At 41.6% G+C, this 21,744-nt stretch overlaps 1 protein-coding gene and 1 pseudogene across 1 annotated transcript in view; both read right to left on the bottom strand.

Annotated features, from left to right (window-relative positions):
* The window catches only part of Sgk1 (serum/glucocorticoid regulated kinase 1), a 116,584-nt gene that overhangs the window by 49,772 nt on the left and 45,068 nt on the right, over positions 1 to 21,744 (bottom strand). The gene's annotated exons all lie outside the window — the stretch shown is intronic.
* On the bottom strand, positions 696 to 8,333 carry LOC147002573 (inorganic pyrophosphatase pseudogene; annotated as a pseudogene).

The raw sequence follows: 21,744 nt of genomic DNA, 5'->3' as shown, positions 1-21,744 counted from the left end.
ACCATGAAGAGAGCCTGTGAGAAGCTATTGGTGAACGTGCAGCCCAGTTGCAGCAGAAGACACAAGTACTTTGGAGATGCCAGTACCATGGGATGACCACCAAGAACAGCAGCAGCAGTGGAGCCGAGCCAGACAGAGCCTAGAAGACAAGCTGTGTGTGCTACAGAGGGCAGAGCTCCTTGAAAGAGGCTGAGAGATCGTGAATGAATCCCAGATAATTGGACACTCAGTTATTTATGCTGTAGGAGTTTTGTCTTGTGTTGCGTAGTTCAGATTCTGTTTCCTGATTCTTCCTTCTTGAGGAAGGTATTTAATTTAATTTTGATTCTTGCCACAGCTGAAAGACTGATTTTTTAAAAAGAGATTGTGGATTTTCAGAGAGAGATTTTTTTTTCAGCAAAATAATTTTATTTTCTAACAGAAAACGTACTCACCCAACATGTGTTCACCTAACACATCTATGCTCAAGGGACTTCCATGTCACATAGGGTTAGAGAGCTGTTCAGATGTCAAGTGTCTGGATGGCTAGCCTTATACATTCGTCGCAGAGTCGGCTTCGTTAGGTGAGTTATAGACCTTTAAAGCCTAGAAAAGCTACTTTCACTTCCGCATCTACTGCTTCCAAGTGAACAGAACACTGTGGTTTCAGTTTGCATTCCAGGGGAAACTTGTCATGTTTTACTCTGGTGCTGGAACTACTTATCCACATCTGTCAGTCGTGAGCCAGCAGACTCACATGGCTGTGGAAAAGTATCCACAATGGCTTCAGCAGCATCAGGACTGCATATAAAGTGGCTCTCTGACACCGCGGTCTTCACACAGCTAATTCCCACTTCCATCCGTTTTCGTACTCACTGATGCTTTCTAACAGTCATGAGCACTTTAAATAATGTCAATTACAAAATCCATGATTTTACATTTTGCACTGAATGTAAACCTGTCTGGTTCTCTGTCAGGAATTTTACACGCCCAAACCAGGCTGTACGTAGTAGCTTCTAAGTAGCCAGAACATCAGAAGCATCATCATAGCTGGCTGTGTCTGGGTCATCCCCATCAATGGCAATGACTTTCCAGTCAGGGCTGCGCCCAGCAATCATGGCCAATATGCCCAGAATGCTCCTTGTGATCATTTCCCCTCTTGAACGTTCTTGCACACACCTGGCTTACAATTTCACAAGTGTCAGTTGGGTCATTGCCACAGCAGCAGCCAGAATGTTTGCCACTGAGTCCTGGGTCTTCCTCTGTCTAAGGGATGGCACCATAGTTCAGGCATATTTTTCACAAGGCAACAAATTTAAAATGGGATTTTTTTTCCCGTAACTTGCTTAGCTGAAATTAAAGGGTTCTTTGCAGCAATATCCAGTTTTGCATTTGAACAGTGCAGACCCTCAAACATCATGTGAAATGCACCCTTCTCTGCATAAATCAGAACATGGCGAAATGTTGAAATATGCTGCCATTTCTCATCTGGGAGAAAGACTGGTGCTCCAAGGTGAAGGGCACAGTGCGTGCCTGGCTGCTGAGCCACCCATGGTGTCTGGGGACACGCCACTGCCACCAAACAGTCACCCAACCACACAGTCCCAATGCAGAGCTACCGGTATGACAAAAGGGGAAAATGAGGAACTGAAATTTTAATGTGCTTGAATTTGTAAAGATTGGGGGACTTATAAAATTATTTATGTTTTTAATGTGAGATCCTGGGGATCAATAACAAAGGAAGGGTTGGGGCTTAATAGTGATGTGTTTGTGTGTCAAGTTGACAAGGGGCCAGTTGTGATAGCTGATTTTATTGACACACAAATGAGTTAGCTGAAAGGAGGGTACCTTAACTGAGAAGACGCTTCCATAAGGTCCAGCTATAAGGCATTTTCTTAATTAATGATTGTTGGGGAGGCCCAGCCCATCTTGGGTGGTGCTATCCCTGGGCTTGTGGTCTTCAGTTCTATAACAAAGCAGGCTGAGCAAGTCATGGAGAGCAATCCAGTAAGCACCATTCCCTCCATGGCCTCTGCATCAGCTCCTGCTTCCAGGTTCCTGCCCTGTTTGAGCTTCTGCCCTGATTTCCTTTCATGATGGAGATGTAAGCTGAATAAACCCTTTCCTCCCCAACTTACTTTTTTGGTCATGGTGTTTCATTGCAGCAATAGAAACCTCAACTAAAACACACAGGGTTAACTAAATGACATCTGTGTCTAGAAATAAGAGCCTTGATTGGTTAAAAAACAAACCTCTCTTGTGTAAATACTGCACAGCATCAGCTCACTCAGTCATTCGGTTACTTTGAATTTCTCCTTCCTTGTTTTGATTCTGTATTTGCTGAGCAAAAAAGACCCAGAACACAGGCCTGGGGGGAGGGGTAACAAACCTATCCAGTGAAACACAGGACAGGGGTGGGGGAGGGACAGCAGTAGGCAGAGCTCTGTGCCCACAGCTTGGATCTGCCTTTTTCTATTCATGATAGGCCTATTTGTTTTTGTTTTTGTTTTTGGTTTTTTGGTTTTTTTTTTGCTTTGTTTTGTTTTGCTTTGTTTTGTTTTGGTTTGGTTTGGTTTACTTTTATTTATTTATTTTTTATTCATTTATGACAAAGAAGCTGAGGAAGACCTATAAAATGAATAAAAGCAGAAAGAAGTCAAATCAATGTCCAGACATCTCACCTAAGCCTCACAGCAACACTTTAAGATTTTATTATTAATCTTATAAATGAAAAACTCAAGAAGTTAACTCGTAAATATAAACTTGACATATACAAGGTCCAGTGTCATTTTTGTATTTATTTGGATGACTCGTATATTATTTATGTATTTATTTATATAATCTCATGTTGGAAAATAGTCATTCATTGCCATGCCTGGTTTTATATGGTGCTGGGAATTGATCCCAGGGCATTATAGATGCTACAAAGGCCCCTTACCAACTAAGCTACTTTTCTAACCTTAAAATAAATTCTACTAGGTATAGTAGCATACCTTTAATCTCAGTATTCAGAGGTAGGCAGATGTCATGAGTTCAAGTCCATGGTCTACCTAGCATGAAAACAAGCCATGGATACATAATGAGACACTGTCTCAAAACAAAGATACTTGGTAATGCAATAGCAGGCAATGTGTCTAGTGAAATGTCAGACTGGTCAAAGTGTTGCTGCCCTGCCCAGTCCTCAGTCAGCACCCTGGTTTTGCCCTTCCCCGCCCTACAGAGTCACTAGGACAGGGTAACTGTTTTGAGAACACTTGTTATTGTAAGCTGTGAAAAGTAAAGAAACAAAGTCTTCAGCGCCACAATGAGGAAATTCCTCTTTAGATGAAACTTGCTGGGTGAAAATTAAGAAGCTGGGATTTCCCCCCTCAAAAACTACTACTGCTCATCACAGGGGCCCAGGCTTTGAAATCTGCCTATGCAGAGTTAACAAACACAGGACTCACAATGGCATCTACCACTTCTGAGACGTTGAACAGAAAAAAGCACACACTTATTAATCAAAGGCCTGGTCCGTGTCACAAGGAGGAAGTGAGCCCTATTAGCCTGAGTGGTTAGTTTTCATGCCTGAGATTAGTAATGCGGTTATTTTTGTTTAGATAAGACTGCATATAACTTAAGTGATTGGGCAGCAGGCACTACACAGATGTATATGAAGAAGACACTTGAGTCCTGACCCTGACCTACACTTCTTCCTTACCAGCACAGAAGTCAGTGCCAAGTTTACATCACACAATTAAGTCCAGTATTGCTATTACAGATATTTTCAGCCTGGCATTTGTAAACAGAACGGAGCATTTTTGTTTGTTAATATATTTATCACTGGCATTTCTGACTTATCTTAATAAATACTGTTATCTATAATAGCCATGACCCAGTCATTAAAGCACTTCATGGCGTTCATACATTTTAGACTCAATCTATGAAACGGGCACGTGACTTTTGCAGCTAACTTTGATAAACAACTGAGTTCTCAGAACTGCTAGGATTTCACTAAGAAGAAAATTAGAAACTGAGGGTCAAGAAGGTATAGTATAAACAGATTTGTCCAAAGCCAGTCTTTAATGCTAGCATATTCAATTTTTTTCACTACTGTTTTTCTTTACATTTATTTAGTGTGTGTATAGTGTGTTGTGTGTGTATATGTGTATGGGTGTGTATGTGCATGTGAGGGCATATGTATATGTGTGTGTATTTGTGTATAAGTGCATGTGTATGTATGAGTATCTGTGTATGTGTGAGAGTGTGTGTGTGTGTGTGTGTGTGTGCAAGTGTATGTGCATACAAGTGCATGTGTATATGTGTGTGTGTGTGCATGTGTGTGCGCGCGTGTGTGTGTGTGTGTGTGTGTGTGTGTGTGTGTGTGTGTGTGTGTAGGTAAGAGGACAACTTTTGGAAGTCAATTCTCTCCTTCCAGAAGGGATTGAACAAAGAATTCAATCCAGGTTCTTTGGATTGTCAGCCAGTATCCTAAACACTGAGCCACATTACTGGCTCAGTTTGGATTTTGTTTTGTTTTAGGCTTGTTGGGACAGGGTTTCCCTAGGTAGTGCTGGCTTTCCTGAAACTCTATATACCAGACTGGCCTCAAACCCACAGAGAACTGCCTGCATCTGTCTTCTGAGTGCTGGGATTAAAGGAATATGTTACTGCCAGCCAGCAGAGATTGTCAATTTTTGTTTTTTGAGACAGGATTTCTCTGTGTAGCCTTGGTGGTTCTGGAACTTGCTCTTTTAGACCAGGCTGGCCTTAAACTCAGAGATCTCCTCTGGCTTTTAAATTTGGATTTTTGATACAAGCTTTTGCTTTGTAGTCTAGAGTGGCCTGGAACTTACTCTGTAGCCCAGGCTGGCCTCATGCTTGCCACAATCTTCCTCTTTCAGTGTCTTGAATGCTGAGATTACAGACAAAAACCACCCACCTGGCCACATTCCATCCTGATAAAGAGTCAGTTTGAGTGTTCGGAGAGTCCTTATGGCTGAAGACGTGGATCAGGCTATAAAAGTACTAGCTTTAGCTACCAGGAACAAAGACCTGGATTCGACCCCAGAAACACAAAAAATGGGTGTGCCTATACTTCCCAGTAATCCTAGCACATGGAGGTAGAGTCAGAAGGACAGCCTTGGCTATATAGGAAGTTTGAGGCCAGCCTGGGATACATGAGATCTTGTCTCAAAAACAAATGAGTTGGGCATAGTACTACACACCTTTGATCCCAACTTGCCAGAGGCAGGGGGATCTCTGTGAGTTCCAGGACAGCCAGGGCTACACAGAGAAAAAAGAAGAAGAGGAAGAAGAAAGGGGATGGAGCTGGAGAAATGGCTCAGCAGTTAAGAGCATGTACTGTTGTTCTTCCATTTTCACTGTCCATGTCAAGTAGCCCACACACAGTTGCTTACAACCCCAGTTCTAAGGGAATCCAATGTCTCTGGTTTCCACGGGTACCCACATGTAGCTCTCCCTCTCTCCCTGCCCCCTCCCTCTCCCTTACAAATGAAATCTCAGAGCTAGAGAGATGGTTCAGTGGCTAAGAGTACCAACTACTCTTCCAGAGGTTCTGAGTTCAATTCCCAGGAACCACGTGGTAGCTCACAACCATCTCTGATACGTTCTTCTGGTGTGTCTGAAGACAGTGACAGTGTACTCCTATACATAAAATAAATTATCTTTTAAAAAATGAAATCTTAAATAGTCAATAACTACAATAAAACCAGAAGGATCTTGGGAACATCTGCCCTTTGCCCGTTTTATACTTGATTTACTTGGAGGTAACTAGCTTCAGCAAAAAGAATTCACAAGCTCTGGTCAAAGCGACCCCGCCACCTCTTGATTTTACCTGCTTCCTTATGTAATGTATAGGAACAAATTTGGTAAGTAAAGTTTGTTAAGGCTTCACATTCACGCTCATCTTGTAATCCCGTGTCCTGTTTTAGGACTGAGAACTCTTGTCATTGTTACAAGCCCTAAACCTGGTGACCTGAATCATTTGAAAAAGAGAACAGACTCCCCAAAAGTTGTTCTCTGACTTCCATACAAAAAGTCCCAGGAGACTGGAGAGATGGCTCAGTGGTTAAGAGCACCAGCTACTCTTCCAGAGGAGCCAGGTTCAATTTCCAGAACCCCACATGGCAGTTCACAGTTGTCCACAAGTTCAGAGAATGCAATACCCTCACACAGGCACACATGTATACAAAACACCAATGCACATGAAATTTAAAACAACAAGAACAACAACAAAAAGAAGTCCCTGGCACAGACATACCCTACTCCCAGCCCAGACAAATATAATTTTAAAAATAGAAGACCATTTCAATATTTCTGTAAACATAACCAAAAGTCACCTTTTTTAGGGCTGGAATCTTTTTGTTTCTCTTTGTAATAAATCCCCAGCATATTTATCCTTATGATCAGAGCCATAAACCTTAATTCAAAGTCACCTGTCTCCAGTGAAGGAATGTCAGAAATTCACCTCTTTTTCTTGTCTATTCTTTATTTCTACCTGTGTATCACTTCTGTGACTGAGTCAAAGTAGACCCTCATTTTCCGAGGAATGATGAATTATGTAAGATGCCATTTAAAAACGCTCAGTGATCTGAATTCTCTTTTCCACAGAGCTGTACCTTGCTTGTTCCAGTCACCACATCATTCCAGACCCTGGCCCTGGCTGACATGCCCCAGCTGTGAGGTTGTCTTCTTTAGCCTTCTTCCGTTTAGCAAACCCCACTTCTTGGTTTAGATTCCTGTTCTTCTGGGAAGACTCTGTGGGTCCCCAAAGAATAAGAAGTGATATGCTCTTCTGTGTCGCTGGCACCTTCTCCTAAATACCACGTACACAGTATATGTGATCACCTGGTCACTGCTCAGTAGCAGTGTCAAACCCACAACAGAAGCTTTGAAGTCGTTTTTTAAGAACTATCAAGGTCCTTTGAGGGGGTAGCAGAGAGATTCTACATCCCAGAGTCTGGTTGCAGTGTGTTGTTTTGGGATCTCTCTACCTGAAAGACCTGAGGGAGACTGCATCCCAGTTTCTGGTCACACAGTATATTGTGATCGCTCTACCTGAAAGGCCTGGCTTCATGCTCAGGTCAGATTTCACCTGTTCTAAAAATAATTCAGAGCTGCTGATTCATGCAATTTGAAGCCAAGAAGCAAGCTGTCATCAATTTCTATCCTTATTTTTTTTTGGCTCTGACCCTCCCAAGCTAATACATTTTAGCAATTTCTAATCTGCAAAGTCCTGTAACCTGTATTCCTCAAGTAGGGAGCCACCTATCCACCGCTTCTCTATCCCTCCCAAAGGTGTCACATTCTTCACATAGAAATCTACTGAACCTACTGAAATCATCATTTAAACACCCACCCATGGGAAAACAACAGGAAATACCCATTGGGGAAAAAGACACATGTTTATGGTGACTAACTTGTGTATTTATAGCTGTCAAGGTTCAGGGACATTGGAAAAATAAATTAGAATTATAGATAACAGGCCATGGAATCTGGCTGGACTTGAAAGAGAGTTAATATATTCTCATATGGGTGGCTGGAAGTCTAACTCAGTACGGGAATTTGTTCTTCATAGAAGAGAGCTGAGCCTCTCCCAGGACATCAGTAGATTCCTGATTTCAGATGATGCTTTGAAGACAGCAGTTCTCAACCCGAGGGTCTCTACCCCTTGGGATGTCAAATGACCCTTTCACAGGGGTTCCCCTAAAACCATCAGAAAAAAAAAAACCAGACATTTAAATTAGGATTCATAACAGTAGCAAAACTACAGTTATGAAGTAGCAATGACATAAGTTTATGATTGGGGGTGAAGGCAGCCTGAGGTTCTGAGTTAAAGCAGCTGAGAACTGCTGGTCTAAGAGATGGTGTTTTATAGACTGAGGTTTGCTACAATCTTACCTAGAAGCCTTTTGTTACATCTACCTCGCAAAGACAAAGGAATCTGATAGCTTTGCAAAAGTGACAAGTGAAAATTGGAACATTGACTTACTCTGGACATCAGCAGCAGATATGTATCACAGGGAAATTTAGGAGTTATCCTAGATTCTCCGCAGAAGCCCAATGAATGAAAAGCGGTTGCCTTCCTGTGACTTAGAAGTGGTAAGGAGCTGCCGCCAGCCAGCACTTCCTACCTGACAACTCCTTTAAAATCTGAGGAAGGGTCTTGCCAGATCCCTAAAGGCAAATTTTAGAATTAATGACTTTGACAAAAATATTACTTTAATAAATTACTGCAGCTGGTTATGATGGTTCACACCTGTAATTCCAGCCCTCAGGAAGCTGCAGCAAGACACTCTGGGCTGTACTGTGAGTTCCAGGCTCCCAGCTGGGCTTCCATAGCGAGAGCCCATGTCAACATGCACATGCATGCATACATATATACATGCATGCTTACTACATCTTGTCTTTCCCCAAATCCCTCTTAGTTTTTCTAGACCCTTTTCTCTATACAACAGTTTCTGGAGAGGATCCTTGACAAATTAAATTCTATTATCACTTTAGTACACAGTCCCAGCAAAAACTATAAGCTTTGAGAAAAAGGAGAAGCAATGTCTTTAAAAAAAAAAAAATCAAGAGCTGGGCGTGGTGGCGCACGCCTTTAATCCCAGCACTTGGGAGGCAGAGGAAGGCGAATTTTTGAGTTCGAGGCCAGCCTGCTCTACAGGGTGAGATCCAGGACAGCCAAGGCTGCATAGAGAAACCCTGTCTGAAAAACAAAACAAAACAAAACACAAACAAACAAAACAAAAACAAAAAACAACTAACATAAAATTACACTTAGCTCTATCCCTTAAATTCTTGTACTTTTTTTTTTTTTTGTAATTTGTAAAATGTCTTCTCATTGATGAGAGCTGGCATGCAGGCTGGATAGAATTTACAGGAGAGATCCATGAGTGAGAGCCTGAATGTGTCTCACTCCAGTGTCCTGGCCCAAACATTCTTTTATCTAAATTGATCCTAGTCTGTCCTGTTTGGTTGGTAAAGCAATGGTTTGTTTGGTGGTTGAAGAGATGAGAGTGACCTAGATCCTGTTCCTGCTTCCCCATTCTTCTAACTGTATAGATTCTCATCTCTGACCGCTGAGGAAGGGCAGGGCTGGAGCTCAAAGAGATGACCTTCAGGGCGCAAAGGAGGGGAGCTTGGAAGGATTGGCAAGGAGAATCCAATGTCCTGGTTATCTGATAGGTTACAAAAATGTGCCCCTGGGGCAGTCAGAAAGCCAGTTGGACAAGAATCCTTTTATATGAATCTCTGCTGTTGGGAGCAGGGCTTGCTTGGTCTATCTATGTGTGAAGCACAATTTAGCTTCCCACTAATACTTGTTTCTCCTCTGTTAGAAAGAGAAAAGAAATTATAGTTCATCTTACCATAGATAAGATTGAAAGAAAATTTAGATCTCTGTGAAAATAATTTATTTTACATTGTTAAAAGTAAATACAATAGTGTCTGGGTTTGGTGGCTGATTATGGGATGGATCCCCAGGTGGGGTAGTTTCTGGATGGTCCATCCTTTCATCTTAGCTCCAAACTTTGTCTCTGTAACTCCTTCCATGGGTATTTTGTTCCCTATTCTAAGGAGGAATGAAGTATCCACACTTTTGTCTTCCTTCTTCTTGATTTTTCTTGTGTTTTGCAAATTGTATCTTGGGTATTCTAAGTTTCTGGGCTAATATCTACTTATCAGTACATATCAAGTGACTTCTTTTGTGATTGGGTTACCTCACTAAGGATGATATTCTCCAAGAATTTCATAAATTCATTGTTTTTAATAGCTGAGTAGTACTCAATTGTGTAAATATATCACATTTTCTGTATCCACTCCTCTGTTGAGGGGCATCTGGGTTCTTTCCAGCTTCTGGCTATTATAAATAAGGCTGCTATGAACATAGTGGAGCATGTGTCCTTATTACCAGTTGGTACATCTTCTGGGTATACGCCCAGGGGAGGGATTGCTGGATGTTCCGGTAGTACTATGTCCAATTGCATATGCCAGCAAGGTTTTGCTGAAAGGACCCTGATATAGTTGTCTCATGTGAGGCTATGCCAGTGCCTGGCAAATACAGAAATGGATGCTCACAGTCATCTATTGGACGGAACACAGGGCTCCAATGGAGGAGCTAGAGAAAGTACCCAAGGAGCTGAAGAGGTCTGCAACCCTATAGGTGGAACAACAATATGAACTAACCAGTACCCCCAGAGTTTGTGTCTCTAGCTGCATATGTAGCATAAGATGGCCTAGTCGGCCATTATTGGGAAGAGAGGCCCCTTGGTCTTGCAAACTTTATATGCCTCAGTACAGGAGAATGGCAAGGCCAAGAAGTGGGAGTAGGTGGGTAGGGGAGTAGGGCTGGGGAGGGTATAGGGAACCTTCGGGATAGCATTTGAAATGTAAATAAAGAAAATATCTAATAAAAAAAGGCAAAAAAGAAAAAAGAAAAAAGAAAGAAAAAGGACATGCTTCTAAGAGATAATGTCAAAACTTAACAAAATAAAATAAAACTTTTTTAAAGTAAAAAATAAAAAAGTAAATACAAAACTCACAGAGAAATACTGCTACAAGGAATCAGAATAAATTTAAAATCAAAGAAATATTTGAAATTTATGATAATAAAAAAATACAAAGGCAGGTGTGGTGGTTCACACCTATAACCCTAACACATTTAGGAGACTTAGGCAGGAGGATTGGCATGAGTTTGAGGCCAGTTTAGGCAATGTAGTAAGTTCTATACCAGACTGAGCATAGAACAATGTTCTGTTCTTTGTTTTGTTTTATTTTAATTAAATCCAGTCAAAAGTAAATCATTGACAAAAACATTAAAACATTCCCTTCTGGGACGTGGAAGAAGTGAAAGCATTGGTGGGGTGGGGTTCATTTTTGTAGTGGGCAGGAGTTTTGAACCCCCCCACACCCGTTTATTGATTCAGCTCTTTCTAAAATTGGTCTGGGAAGGCTTTTGAATCACCATTATTATCTTCAAACCGCTAGATTCCTGGGAACTTATACAAAGATTCAATTTATCCTAAGATTATTCCAAGTGAGAAACACCCCATAATTTTAAGCCTTTTCAAAAAAGGAAAAAGAAAAAGGAGAGAAAAGAAAAGAAAAGAAGAGAAGAGAAAAAAAAGGAAGAAAGAAAGAAGGAAAGAAAGAGAAAGTGCTAATCCTAGGGTCTATGGTTATATAACGTAATCATCTGGTAGAACTGGTAGACTATTACCCATAATGCTAATCATCACATTTATATTGTAATATATGAATGTGCCAAAGGTTAAGTGAAGAAAAGGGTAAGTTTACATTAATACACAATAAAAACAGTTGTGTGCAAAATAAGTATACATGTGAAATAGGGAGAGAATACATATACAAAAGCAATTAGGTTGCTTTTAAAGTTTTCAATAATGTGATTATAAAAAAATCCTACATGTGTTTTTTAATCACGGGAAAGGTCAAGAAGAACTGTTACAGAACCAACCAGGTAGATTTATATTGGAAGACATATTAAACCTGGCAGTAGAACCTGTAACTCCCCACTGGCTCATAGCAGGAGGTCCACATGCAAAGTAATCTTTTTCTGGTTCTGATCCAAAAAGAAGTGCTTGAATGGAGGGTACTTAGGCCATTTCAGGTGACTGTAAACCAAAGGAAAAAATTGCAAAACCTCAGAGAAAAAACAGTAGAGTTTCTACTTTTACAACTGGGATAAATAATCTTAAAATGCTGCTTTTCTAGAGAAAAGAATTGTAAGTTTTGGGGGTTAATTTTTTTTCTCCAATTTTGTTTATAGCAACTATGTGCAAACAAACATTGGCAAGAATAGCTATCTGGATTTTCATGACCTAAAGGGGCATTTTAAAAATATTTGCCATGACTTTTCAAAACGTATTCCTTATAATCTCCTTGGTGGGTCGAGGGCTGTGACTTGGACAGCAGGCTGCTGGAATGGCCGGCATTCACAAAGCCCTAGGTTCTGGTTCCAGCTCCATACACATCCCGCCTTGCTGGCCATGCCTGTAATCCCAGAGTTAAGAATGTGGAGACAGAAGACCCACAAATCAAGGTCAGCCCCAGCTACACAAATGAGTTCAAGACCAGGCTGCTTGCTCCTCTGTTAGTGTTCAAATTTTCTATTTACTCTGATAGGGCTTTCTCAGGAAAAATACGGGTAGAAACTTGAGGAACAGTGACAGCTGTAGGTGACAAACTTAGAATTCTCCTGACCCCCATTCCCTTGGAGACTCTATTATATCATATCAAAAGCAGAAAAACTTTCAAAGAGGGCAATTTGAAATGTGTGTATGTGTCTGTGTGTGTGTGTTTTAAATCCATACAAGCCTTCATAAAAATATGATATAAATTAAGGGGAACCAAAAACTTCCAAATCCATCTGGCTGATTGTAGTGTATTTTTTTATAGTATTTTTTGAAGAAAGATCAGAAAAACTCACAATGTCATAAAAGTCAATCCAAGATGGAAACTTCTCTGACAGACTCTTTCCTTTCCAAACTTGCTGGGCTCCTGAGTTCAGTAATACAGAGACAGAATCTAAGGGACACTTGTGAGCACAGGTATCCTGGATGAGTGAGATGAAACTGTGCATGTACCAGTAATTAGACGCCAGCCCTGAACTGCATGAAGTCTGATTAATTAATTAATTAATTAGTTGATTAAAGATGGTCTTCTGCCAATGTCTTTCATAAACTGCTGATAAGGAGGAGGTCATGACCTGACACTTAATCTTGTCAGAACTTCAATGTTAGGTTTTTTTTGTTTGGTAGTGACATGGCATGGCTCCTTAGAGAGGAGGGGGAGTGGGGGGCGGGGGTGGGGAAGCACCGACAGCTTTTGCTTGCTGAGTCAGCACTTTCTAAGCCAACTTAGTGGAAAGACAGACAGAGGCCTTGGAATCTGAGGAAATCCTCACTCAGCCAAATCTATCCCATATGAGAGGGTAGACTTAATGAGAATCAGCCCGAACTTTGGCAGGCAGCTGCTGGAATGTAGGAGATTTACAGCCAGCCTGGGCCGCTGAGGGTTTTTGCTTAGCCTCTCGTTTGGTATTAGAAAAGTTTGCATGAGCAAAATTTCAGCTTCAACTAATAAAGGCAAAGAGGTGGGGGGAGAAGCACACTGCATACCAACTGTGTATCCTGTTGGCAAGGCTCTGGAGGACACGAGGGCGTGAGAAAATGAGCGCCTTGGATTTTGTGATTGCTAGAACCTCACTGAGACCCATGGCCAGAGCAAGCCCCTGACAGACTGAGCACAGTAAGGGTGCTGTGGGAGTGGGAGTTTCTACAGAGACTTTCTTAGCCCTGGTAGACGGGCTTCATGGTGGGAGACCATCTTTGTCTCGTGCCTGGCCTCCTCCCAGTATGGTGGAATTGCAACTGTTTCCTTCTACAGGTGGGGTTCCTGAGAGCTGTGCTGTTTACCACAAACTCACAAGTAATGTATTAATGTAATCTTAAAAGTTTGGATAATAGAGGTAAAGCCAGTCCTTTTGGACTGACATCCAGATCCATTTTAATCGAGAGGAGGCAGTTATCACCAGGGCAGGGTTGTTTACATTTCCTGTTCTTTTATCTGTCTGTAAACATGAGAGAAGCGGAGTGTGTAGGCACATAGCTTTAGTCTCAGCACTTGGCAGGTAGTGGGAAGAGGAGTAACCTTCCTTAGCTACAGTCAGTTCAAGGCCCATCCAGCCCCCATGTGACTGTGTCTCAAACCCATTAACTTACGGAGAGTTAAAATGTTACAGGTTCAAAGCCACAGCTACATTGAGCAATTGTCCCTAGTCTGCTTTCCTGTAACTATGGTAAACACCATGACCAAAAACAACTTCGGGAAGGAAAGGAGTCAGCTAATGCTTCCAGTTAATAGTCCATCCCTAAGGGAGCTGAGATAGGAACCTGGAGCAGACACCATGGAGAAAGGCTGCTTACTGGCTTGTGTGCTGGCTTGTGCTAAGCTTCCTTCCCTTTCCTTTCCTTTCCTTTCCTTTCCTTTCCTTTCCTTTCCTTTCCTTTCCTTTCCTTTCCTTTCCTTTCCTTTCCTTTCCTTTCCTTTCCTTTCCTTTCCTTTCCTTTCCTTTCCTTTCCTTTCCTTCCTTTCTTCCTTCCCTTCCTTCTTTCTTTCATCCTTTTTTCCTTTCTTTTTTGACATGAGTGTGTGTGTGTGTGTGTTTTGAGGCAAGGTTTCTCAATGTAGCCCTGGCTGTCCTGGAACTCGCTCTGTAGACCAGGTTGGCCTCGAACTCACAGAGATCCAGCTGCCTCTGGATTAAAGGCACATGCCACCTTCATGGCTTTTTCTTATATATCTTGAACCCTCTTGCCTAGGAATGGTTTACACAGTGGGCAGGGTCCTCCCACACTAATCAAGACAGTCTCACAGGTCAGTGTGATTGAAGCAATTCTTCACCTGACTTGCCCTCTTCCCACATGGCTGCAGGTTGTGTCAACTTGACAAGACTAAGCAAGATGTCTATTTTAGCCATTTAAATAGCCAAAGCTATTACTTTCCTCTGCATATGACGTATCACTTTTGCTCCACAACACAAGAACAATGGAATAGGATTGTCTGTTAAGGAAGTCTATAGCAGTGCTATTAAGACGACCTTGTCTGTCTGCCGCTCCCACGATCTCCCTTCTCTGATGCCTATCATTAACTCAATCTCCACCCTTTCTCTCAATAATTCCAATTCAAACCAATTTCAAAGCTTTCCACGGACTTTCTGACTTATATTTGTGATTATTCTTTTAATAACTGTTTTGACTCCATAGATTAGACCCTTGCTAATTGGCATGCTAATTCATTTCCTTCAGAATACTGTCCAGCATGCTGCTTGGACCCAGTAACATCCCCTAGACACAGGAGTATAGATACCAGGCTGTGCCTCCCCACTACATCTGATTATTTGCTGTAGATGGGAAGGCCCCATCCTAATCCCACGCTAATTTAGAAGTTAGACAAAGTGGATGTGCTCTCCTTTGGGTCTCCTCTTTTCCTAGCCCAGTAAAATCATTCACCTACTCTTTTTTTTTTTTTAATGAATAAACACAATCTGGAAATGTAGGCATGTAACATTAGGATCTAGCTGTCGCTCAGGCCAGAATGCCTGCCCCATACTCTCCCATCCTGCAGATACTGACAGAACCAGAAGACATTGTCTGTGAGTCTCAAGCAAACAGAACACCAGACAGCAGGATTTCTCACCTGGGAAAGCGATTGTATATCAAAGAGGATATTGGTGGTCACATGTCCTGTTCCCTGCCTGAGAAATCAGAGAACCAGAGGCTTGTGCTGTGAGACTACCCTCAGGTCTACCTCAGAGAGACCCCTCTCTCACCTGATTTTTCTTTTCAGAGCCCCTACCATGCTGTCTGTCTCTGGTGCTAGGCCCTGAACTATATCCTCAGACTCCTCCACTATGCTGCTGTCTGTCTGTCTATCTGTGGCCTTAACAACTCTTAATACAAATACACTCATTACCTGCCCTTCTCCTCCCCCCCCAAAAAAAAATCCACCGCCACTAACGAATCAAGCCCATACAAAATAATTTATTAACTAATTTTCCTAGTTCTATATATACCTTGGGACACATCAGTATGTTCCAACCCCTCCTACTCCTGCCTTCCTTTTGAGACACAGCCTCAAACATCTTAGGCTAGATTCAAACTTGCTATATAGCTAAAGAGAATGACCGTAATAAGTCCTGATGCTTCTGGCCTACCCCACCCTAAGTGCTGGGGTTATGGTTTCCACCTCCATGCTGTCTGCGCTCCACCTTTTCTTGTTTACCTTCTGCATGCCACAGGGATTTGTCATTACTAATTTCCTATGGGTTTACAATTTTGCTAGTCACTTATATTTCCATTTTTCCTACCATTCCACTATTGTACCTGACACCTCTGCCATGTAAGCAAATATTAGGGGTTAATATGGAGACATGATTTACTACGTCAGAACAATGTTACCATTTTAAATGAAGGAACACTGGCACAAACCTCTTCCGAGAACAATCATTTTTTTTCAAATAATATTTTCACCAACACAATATTATTACGGAACTTTTGATAATGCAATGGATTAAAGAAGAATAGGGCAGCTGGATGATAGAGTGCTTGCCTAACAAGTCTGACATTGAAGGTTCAATTTCCAATACTGCCACAGATTATTTTTTAAAGAGAGAAATGGAAGGTTTCAGAGCGCATTTCCTTGGTGGTATGATACCTGCTTAAAATAGTTCTGAATTTCCTGTTCTTCCTATATTCCCAGAGCTGATGGGAAGTGAGATTGTGACTTGCAGGTGGCTGAATTGGCTGGAGGTGCTGGTTAGCTTTCATATTGTTCCCAGTTTCTAATTTTATCAAATTGAATGCGATTCATGTTTGGAGGAATTTGATGAGCTATGCTTCATGATGCAATTTTTGGCCTGATTCTATAACTGCCGTGCCTCAAATAAATTTATATTATTGGTTTATTATATGCAAACATATACATGTAGGTCTGCATAATCTATGTAAGTCACAGCTAATTATTTTATTATATACTCATTTTGAAATAGGCATTGCACTATAACACAAGATGGCTTTGAATTTATGATCCCACCCCTCCAAAGTGCCAGGGTTACTGACCTCCACCACCACCACTGCAGGCTTGTTTAACTAACATTCTGTGTACTGTTTTCAGTATTTACATTGTTTTTCAGTCTTAGTGATTGAACCCAAGGCCTCAGACATGCTAGGCCACTGAGCTGCACTTCAGCCCATCTCCTTGGACTTGAGGTAGATGTTGCCTGCATAACCTGAGTGTGGGCAGACATCTGTTTGTTTGCACTGTTACCAGTTTTTGTTCTAGATATTTCCACGTTATATTGTGTGCAGATGTTTTATGTCCTTGGTAGATAGTCCTTTCTGATATGAAATGTCCTCATTTGACTCTTCCAACTTTTTGGTCTTGTATCTTTTATTTCATCTGGCATTTCCACTGTTAAACTCCCTTCCCTGTGTTAAAAACTGTGCCTGGACAATCTCTAGTCCTTCCCTGTAACCTCCTGGTCCTTTTGAATATGCGGCCATGCAGCCATTCTCCATTTTGATATTTTACTTTGTGATCATTGGGCTCTCCTACCCACCTGCTGTTTCTTACGCACTTCTACTGAGCTCTAATCCCATGGGCTTCCTTGCTTCAGGACAACTAGAACAGGAATGAGGTTTTCTGTCATCTAAGGAAGGAGGGAGCAGCAATCCTTCCCACTGAGGCTACTGCCATGATCCAATCATATGTTTTCTTCAACTGCAGACTTCTCCCTCCCCACACCCACATTCTTTTCTCCCCTCTGGTGAGGATTCCATAGACACTGAAGGTGACTTGGGAGACATCAAGTGAAGCAGATGTCTGTGAATGTGTTTACTGGCGTGCTTTCATTGAGAAAACACTTGGATGCATGCCTTTACTGCCTGGTTTAGAAAGTCAAGGCAGGTGAATCTCTGTCAGTTCCAGGCCAGCCTGTTCTACATAGTGAGTTCCAGGACAGCCAGGGCTACATAGAGAGACCCTGTCTCAAAGCCTGTACATGCACACACGCACACACACATATACAAGCACGCAGGCACACATGGCATCACGACTAACAATACACTTGAGTCTCGCTGATGCTGTGGCTGATGCTGATGCTGTGGCCAGAGCACATTACTTAGTACCAGCTTCCCCAGTACTGCGTTATCATCTTTCCCTGCCTCATGCCCAGGAAGAGCTGTTTAATGTATAAACAGTTCCCTTTAGATAGCGATTCCTATATTCACAGTATCGCCATTCTTGGGTGATTTAGTGGTAATATGAATGTTCTAGTTTCTTCCATGGGTAAATACAAGTAATGGCCACCAACTAAACTGTGGGGAGGCTTGGTACAAAGTGCAGTACGACTCTTAGCCACTGGCCATTAAGAGCAGCCATTGGCCACTAAAGGCAGACATTGGTCATTAAAGGCAGTGTTTAGAATGTATTCCTTTTTTTTTTTTAAAGGTTGGGGGGGGGAATCATTACTCATAAAGGAATTTAAAACTATTTTTGGTTTCTTATTTTATTTAAAACATCTCCACCTCTTTTTCCACTTTTTTAAAAAAATAAATACATCAAAGGGAGTTTATTTTCATTTGTAGGTCATTAAATGCCCACTGTAGGATCTGAGACTTTAAAGGGCTTAGCTTAGACCGCTCGTATGACGTTTGCAAGGCTGTCATTAGACTAAGTTGATCTATTGACCTAGGCTAGAACAGGCATAAGGGAAACAGATCCCTATAAAGTATACACAGATAAACTGACATTTGCAAAAGATTAAAAAAAAAGTATATCCTATCCCAGCTGGGTGTTGTGACACAGGCGCAGGCCTTTACATGTACCCAGTGGGCAGAGGCAGGCGGGGGTCTGTGAGTTCCAGGCCAGCTCTGGAAAGCAGTTCAAGGGCAAGCATGCACTGCTTTAATTTTTACAGGTGAGTGCTGATCAGGTAAATGAAGGATTCCCTTAGGACAGGCCACACAGGAGATGGCAGGAGAATGGCTTGATGACATGCCTAGAAAGCATCACCTTCTCCACTGCCACCTTCAAAGGTTTCGCCTGCCTGCAGCACAGCTTCACTTTAAAAGGAACCGAGTCGGTCAGGCAAGATGGCTCATCGGGTGCGACCTGTGTTTGATCCCTAGAACCCACGTGGTGGAAGGAAAGAAATAAACACTGGGTTGTCCTCTGATCTCCACACATGCTTGGTGGACTGTGTGCACATACAGACATATACACATGTCACATACAAGGAGTGCATAAGAAACATAACAAAAAAATGTAAAGGACAGAGTTGTGTTTTCAAGGAACTATTTCACTCTTATTTTATTGTTAGAGGTGTGCACACTATGACTCTGTGTTTTAATTTTGAAAGGTATCTTCTTGATCGGTGTGACCTTAAGGAAAACCCATCGAGGCCCGAGAAGCAGCTAACATACAGTGAATTTGAGAGTGATGCGCCTGCATTCCCAGTAGAGTGGAGGAATGGAGTACAATGTTGGCATAAGTCCCTGCCAGTCTTTAGTTCTATCTCTAGTTCTATCAGTCACGTGGTAGATGGCAGGCTCTGACTCAAATACTTAGAGGCCTTTGCTCTGTAGGATATGCAGAGCCCTCTCTTCATACGACAATGAATTGCTAAACCGCTTCCAACTCTAGGAGCCTGCAAACGCTAGCCAGTGGACTGGCTGAGATTTTTGTAAATGGAAGTCTGTCAGAACACAGCCAGGCCTGTTATTTCTTGTGTCATCCAATGACAGCTTTCTCTACGGACAGAAATGCCTCAGCAGGCCACAGACTGTGTCAGTAAAGCCAAAAACATTCAACATCAGAAAAAAAATCAGCCTTTTGTGGCCAGCCCAGAGCTGAGTCGGAGTCTGATTCCTGTGATTAGCCCGTTCGTAAGCCAACAAAGACCGGCGCTCTTACAATGAGCGTCCTCTGCATGGAACCTTACAGACTGTGGGAGGCTTGGCAATGCTTCATCTTTTGATCCCTTCTTACAAGTGACTAGGATGACTTTTTCATGAAGACATTGCATGATGTCCAGGACCAAGAACTGAGGGTCCAGGTTTTCAATCTTTAAACATCTAGAACAAGAGTCCTTTGTCTCTGGGAAATGCTTATCATCTTCAAAAGAGGATGATGCTGAAGTAACCCTCTGGTGGTGCACTGGCTTGAAACATCACACTGGAAGATCTGCAATTGCTGCACCTTACAGAAATGGTGGATTTTTTAAGACTGTTTTTCCTGGCCCTGATTTACCTACCTTTGCCTCTCAAGGACTGGGACTAAACCCATGTACTACTTACTACCCTAGGACTCTTTATCACTGTATTGACAGTAAAATACAGCCTAATTATGGGACCGTGTTTGCACTTTAATCCCAGTACTGTGAGTTCAAGTCCAGCCTGATTGATAGCCTGAGTCCCAGGACAGCCAGGGCTACACAAAGAGAAACTCCTGCCTCAAAAACAAATAAACAAAAAAGATAATGAAAGAAATATATAGATTATATGTAATGCCTTATAAAAAATAAATATAAACCTAACTAAATTACAAATTAAAAATATAACTTTACCTTAATCCTCAGTCTTTAAATAAAACCCCTTAATTTTTTAAATTTTAGAAGCTGTGTGATAAATTCGTTATCTTATCTTCCTGAAAATAACAAAAATAAACAAAAATAAGGAAAGAGAAGAGAAGAGAAAAGAAAAGAGAAGAAAATAAAAGAAAAGAAAAGAAAAGAAAAGGACTCTCTTTCCAAATTCTTTTAGAGTTACAGGAGAAAGCTGTAAGTGGGTCAAATTGTGTTGAACTAAATATTATCGGTAGCGGCAAGTCCATCGGTGATGAGTACAATACACTGTGTGCATCATTACAAGTTGATCATGGGGCTGGTGAGATGGCTCAGCGGTTAAGAGCACTGACTTCTCTTCCAGAGGTCCTAAGTTCAAATCCCAGCAATCACATGGTGGCTCACAACCATCCATAATGAGATTTGATGCCCTCTTCTGATGTGTCTGAGGACAGCTACAGTGTACTTTACATATAACAATAAATAAATCTTTAAAAAAAAAAGTTGATCATGTACATGACTGAACAATGAACCTAATCTAGATGACCAGTCGTTGAGCATCACAAAACCTAACACAATTCTAAGAAGGTTCAGTTCCCTAGCAGGGAAAGCAAACCCATGGAGAAATAGGAGTTGGAAAGATTAAGTGATGAACGGGGCATCTTTTTCTACAGTAATGCTATGGCACAGGATGGCACATGCCCCTGACTGTACACCATTACACAGCTGCCAAAGCACCAAGAATGAACTAAAGCTGGGTATAGTGGCACCTGGGTATGATCGAAGTCCTCAGAAGGCTAAGGAAGGAGGATGGAGAACTAAAGGCCAACCTAGGATACAGAATAAGTCCCCGTCTCAAACCAACAAGGACACATTAATCCCAACATAAACTACAGTGCTGAGTAATGATGTATCTATCCGCTGGGGATGCTGATAATGGAGGAGGCTATGCACGGGGAGGGAAATGTAAATTATAGAAAGTTTTTGTACCTCTGCACAATACTTCTACGAGTCCCAAACTAATTAAAGGTTGATTTTTTTTTTTTTAATTAGATAACACAACAGGAGGCTGGTGAGATGGCTTTGTGGGTTAAGGCCCTTTGATCCAAGCCCAGTGACCTGAGTCCTCAGGACCCACATAATAAAGGAGAGAGTGAAACTTATGCAAGTCACCCTCTGACTTCCATATGTGTGTTAAGGTGCATATGCAAGTACACACACACACACACACACACACAAACATACCACATAAACACACATGTGCATGTACACACACAAACGCACATGTGCACACTTGCACACCCAAAAAATAGGTATAATTTTAAAAGCATAACAGGTGTGTGGTGCAGACCTTCAATTTTATCCATAAGGCAGAGGAAGGAGAACTGTAAATTTGAGGCTAACAAGTTTCAGACCAGACCAGTATTACATATCGAGAACCTAATTTAAAAAAAAAAAAAAAAAAAAAGGAAGAAAAGAGGAAAAGAAGAAAGGAGGTGAAATAAAAGTCTAATAAAACTTGCTGCTGTGTTTCCTACTTACAAGCATTATGAATATACATCTTTTTTTAAATTGGCACCTCTGTCACAAACACAAGGAAATGGTTTCCAATTCCAGAAGGA

Source organism: Mus caroli, unplaced genomic scaffold (assembly GCF_978045245.1).
Source record: "Mus caroli unplaced genomic scaffold, Mus_caroli_1 scaffold_9, whole genome shotgun sequence".
Taxonomy (NCBI): domain Eukaryota; kingdom Metazoa; phylum Chordata; class Mammalia; order Rodentia; family Muridae; genus Mus; species Mus caroli.
The sequence above is the reverse complement of the archived record's forward strand: the minus strand, read 5'-3'. Positions and strand labels throughout refer to the sequence as shown.